A 5,371-nucleotide genomic window follows, 5' to 3' on the forward strand; every position below is an offset into this window, starting at 1 on the left:
GGATTTTTTCCTATAATGTGACAAATGCATGTTGGGGTGGGATGGGAACCCAAGGATTTGTGTAATGGCCAGACAGACCTGTGCTCTGAACCTCAGGAGGTGCAAGAGGTCCCTGGAAAAGGCACAAAAGAGCTGGGATGCTAAAAAGCAGCAGTTCTGCCCTTTTCCCCCTCAGCATAAGGAGAGACCAGAGATGGAGGGCTGAGAAATGGATGGTGTCTCACAATCTCACACCTCCTTGCCATGCTGTATTCTGGGTTAGGATTTCCCACTGCCCTAACTGTAATGCAGCACTCAATTTCTGTAGAAAGAATAGCAGCATTGTGAAGAGGGGCCTTTGGTCAGCTGGGAATCGAGTCAAACAATCAGGAAAATTATTCAAAATGTCAAGTGTTACCTGCTAGGGCTCCAGCTGGGCAGAGCCAGTCCTTCCTGCCCTTACTGCATTCCCTGAGCACAATCTGTTCCTGCTGCTCAAATCCATGCAAATTTTGCTGTCATGGCAAGACCCAAGTTTCTAGGGAGACACTGAGGAAGGGTATGGATATATCACTGCTGTTTGTCTTGCTAGTATAGCAGCACACATAGCTCCAGATGATGGGACAGTCTCAGCAGGAGTGCAAGGCCACATCTTACACAGCACTACTGCCCAGCATGCTAATAAGTTAGAGAGCTCCAGAAGACCTCCTGACCAAATTTGTTACAAATAACTCTCCCATCAAGCTGTCGTAGAATCAGAGTGACTTTGGTTGGAAGAGACATTTAAGATCAAGTCCAACCATTAACCCTGTCGGTGTGTTCGTCAAGAAGACACATTCTGCTGCTAACAACCCTGGCTTTTAAAGAGGCATTTGGAAAGCCTGGTGTAAATACAATTATTGGAAACAGCTGTACAGTGCCAGACAACATACAGATGATGCTGGAGTTGGTGGTTTCAATTTTTAAAAATTAGTCTATAGTATGGTGAGTGGTAGTGAGGTACAGTGGTGATAAGCTCCTTACAAAGGTCAAAGAACTTGCTGACTAATAAAGAATTTAAGCCAGCAGAGTCTCTGCACCAAATTGTATTGATGGATATATTTAATGTCTGGAATGTTTTAGTCATCCAGAAAAAAACCTCCCGTAAGTCACTTTTCACTGTAATTGATGACAGGCCTTGAGAAGAGTTAACTATTTAAAAAGTTACTGGGAAATGTTATTTCCTCTCTGAAAGCTCTTCCAAATGCCAAACAGGTAACAGACCATGTTTGTGTGTTGGCTGGTAAATAAAAATAAGTGAATGGTAAATCAAGCTGGAGCAGCCATTCAGCTGTCTTCTGTTACTGACAAAGTTGTAAATTTGCTGCTTCTTTTGCTGCAAATGTAGGATTTTAATCAGAACCAGATATGAGGCCATGGGTTGAGCTGGATATTCATTCCCAGCAATATGTTTCTTATTACTAGTTTGTGCTTGCAGAAATAGAGACATTTAATATTAAATACAGACTGTTGAAAATACTGGCTTGGTTCAATGAGCTGTTGTCAAACTTTGTGAGAGCAGAAGGTAGTTTTCAGCCTGCATAAAGCAGCAAAGGTAACTAAACCACAGATTTGATTTTACTTCATTGTTTGCTAGACACTATTATTTTTTCCCTCTCTGCAGTGACATATGGGACTGTGTACAAGCATGACTTCAGCTGAGTTGCACCTGTTCTTGTCAGGACAAATTTGAGTAGAAACAAGTTGGATCTAACAGAATAGCATCAGGGGAAGCCACAGGCAAAAGGTACCATGGCATTTTGAATGATTTTTGAGTACTAGTTCTTCAAGGAAAACAAACAAACAAACAAATGAGAAGAAAAACAACAACCAACAAACAAAACCCAAACAACAAAACCTGGGAACCTGGGATGAAGTTAACTTGAGAACCCTGAGACAGGCTTCCTAGAGAGGTGGTTGATGCCCAAAGCATAGCACTGTTTAAGAGGTATTTGGGCAATGCCCATGTCAACATGCTTTAATTTTAGTCACCTCCAAATTCATCAGGCAGTTTAACTAGATGGGCAATGTGGGTGTCTTGCAACTCCTGTTCTAGCTAGAATTGCAGGGATTTTCCACCATAGCAGGCTGAAAAACAGATTAAATCCTTCTTTTTTCATATATTTTCTGTACTTTCTCCCCATCTTTGTTTCCTTCTTTCTGTCAATCACACACTGGACAGACCTGGACAGGTTAGAAAAATGGGCAGAGAGTAATCTCTTGAAGTCCAGCAGGGTAAAAATAGTCCTCTGCCTGGGGAGATATAGCCACCCCACTAGTACAAGCTGAGGAAAACAACTCTGCAGAGAAGGACTTGGGAGTCCTGGTGGGCACTAAAATGAAACCAGGCCATCAGCTCATTCTTGCTGCAAAAGAGGCAGTGGGCACAAATTGAAACAGGGAATTGCATCTGATAACAAGAAAATGTTCTACCGTGATGGTAGTCAAACACTGACACAGGTTGCCCAGAGAGGCTGTGGAGTCTCCATATGTTGACCTGGGCAATCTGCCTACAGTTGACCCTGCTTTGGGCAGAAAAGCTGGAACAGATGATCCTCTGATCACCTCTGATGATCCTCTGATGTCCCTTGTTCATGCTGTGATTGTGTGATTCATGTCAGTGCAAAAACTCAGTGCCTTCTAGCTCACTGCCTCTTCCTGATGTGTTTTCTCATCTCTGTAGCTGAGTAAACAGTACTTTTACTAGGGGAAGATTTGTTCACTAACTGGCTACTAAAGAGCTGCTCTGTTCCTTCTCCAGCCTGCAGCCACATACTTTTTCAGCTTTTCCATCACCTTCTTGTGGCATTGCTTCACACTTCACAGCTTTTGCCTTGAGCCAATTTTGCTTTTACTAATCCCTCTGACAGCAACTTCAGTAATAAGCCTCCAAGACTGCATGGCTTCTGGTAGTTGCAAAGTATACTTTGAAAGCTATAGAAAGAAAAAATACCAATAAAGCATGAATAAGGACAGAAAGGGAGTTTCAAGATCATATAGGAAAAGCATTTTGCTTTAGTTCAACAAATATGGTCCATTTAAGTGCATTTAATCAAGGAGTACCTGGTGAAAGCTGTAGCAGCTTCTATGTGTATGATCCTCTTGCACTGCTGGCCACATTGGTACTACTGTCAAGTTAACCCATCATATTCATCTGCCCTGAACATTATCAAATTATTCCCATCCTCAAACGGTGTCACACATTTCACATAGCAACTTTTCAGCTCTGTGAAGACTTTATTTCATTGGATTAATCTGTTTTCAGCTCTTCTCTGTCTTTCAGCTCACCTGAAAGATTGGTCACTGTAAGCTTCAAGTCTTGTCTGGATGTCACACAAGTATCTTTGGCAAGAATTCTTGCCCCTCTTCCATGCAGCTTGTTAGCCCTCCTCATTCACTGTCTAACCCTGTGGTACTCTGGTGAGGCTGAATCCCCATGGAGCATCCTGCTCTCTGGCTCTTGAGCTTTTTTTCCTTCAGCATCTTTTTTTTTTTTTCAGTGAGACTACTGGGAAAGACATCTGTATGGGAAGGTTATATATAAAGTCCATATACCTCCCACCCTTCTTGATGGAATCATTGTCACCACATCTGTTATGGTTGTCTAAGGAAACACTGTGAATTACAGCCCAGCTGCTTCCCAGCTGAATGACTTTTTCATGTCCACCGCCCTTCGTATGCTCCCAAAGACAACGGTCCCACTCTGTGGCTACAGCAGAGGATTACATGTCCTAAATTCTGCGTGCAAAAGTAGCCTGAAGAAGTCCTGGGTTTTCTCCAAAAAACGTGTGCTTGCTCTTGCCTGAATCTTTGGCATAACATAGAGCAGCCCCAAAGCTGCTTTACACTGAGTGAATTATGTGATGCCAGCCAGTCAGATGTGCAAATGCGACCCACCTGCAACCACAGCCCCACTATCACAGTAGTTCCATAAAGCTCTTGGCTCTGTGAGACAACTCTTAATTGGGATGGTCTAAACTGGCCAAGATGTTGTCTCAGGCTGGGACTCGGCCAGAGACATTTTGCTGATGCCAGATGAAGGCTACTCCCAGCACTGTGCTTTAGAGATAAAAGCACCGTCAGGCTGCTGTGTATTCGCTGACAAGGATAGGTAAGTGCATCACTGTGTAGTCATCATAATCACCATGCAGGCAACAGTCAAGCAGGAGCAGGTGAGATGAGCTATTTTTCTGTTCTGTTTGATTTAGATCAGTGGAAGCTGATCACCCACAGTAAGTCTGAAAATCCCAGCAGGTGGTTATCATCACGTTTAGGATCTCCACAAGCCTTCAGGAAATTGGACTGGGCTTTGCATAGTTTAAGTTCACCTTCTGTTCCTTACCACCAGCAGCACAATGGGTACATTTGTTTCAGTGCTTAACGCTGCTTAATTCAGTGCTTAATAGCTCCAAGTGCTGGGTGCTGCACTTTGGCCACAACAACCTCATGCAGAGATACAGGCTGGGGTCAGAGTGGCTGGAGAGCAGCCAGACAGAGAGGGATCTGGGGGTGCTGATTGATACCCGCCTGAACATGAGCCAGCAGTGTGCCCAGGTGGCCAAGAGAGCCAGGGGCATCCTGGCCAGCATCAGGAATGGTGTGGTCAGCAGGAGCAGGGAGGTCATTCTGCCCCTGTACTCTGCACTGGTTAGACCACACCTTGAGTACTGTGTTCAGTTCTGGGCCCCCCAGTTTGGGAAGGACATTGAGATGCTTGAGCGTGTCCAGAGAAGGGCGACAAGGCTGGTGAGAGGCCTTGAGCACAAGCCCTACGAGGAGAGGCTGAGGGAGCTGGGATTGTTTAGCCTGGAGAAGAGGAGGCTCAGGGGTGACCTTATTGCTGTCTACAACTACCTGAGGGGTGGTTGTGGCCAGGAGGAGGTTGCTCTCTTCTCTCAGGTGGCCAGCACCAGAATGAGAGGACGCCGCCTCAGGCTACACCAGGGGAGATTTAGGCTGGAGGTGAGGAGAAAGTTCTTCACTGAGAGAGTCACTGGACACTGGAATGGGCTGCCTGGGGAGGTGGTGGAGTCGCCGTCCCTGGAGCTGTTCAAGGCAGGATTGGACGTGGCACTTGGTGCCATGGTCTAGCCTTGAGCTCTGTGGTGGGGGGTTGGACTTGATGATCTGTGAGGTCTCTTCCAACCTTGTTGATACTGTGATACTGTGATAGATTCATCGAAAGATGCAGCTTTAACACAATCAACCTCTGTGAGCTGCTTCAGTTAAAAAAAATAGAAGCAAAAGAAGTCCATTTTTTGAAGTAGTATCTATTTTTTTTTCAATCAAGCTTCACAATTTTTCTTTGAAAGATTGTATATCTAATCTGTTTTTAAGGAATAGATAGACTATT

Source organism: Pogoniulus pusillus, chromosome 3 (assembly GCF_015220805.1).
Source record: "Pogoniulus pusillus isolate bPogPus1 chromosome 3, bPogPus1.pri, whole genome shotgun sequence".
In the NCBI taxonomy this organism is placed as follows: Eukaryota; Metazoa; Chordata; class Aves; order Piciformes; family Lybiidae; genus Pogoniulus; species Pogoniulus pusillus.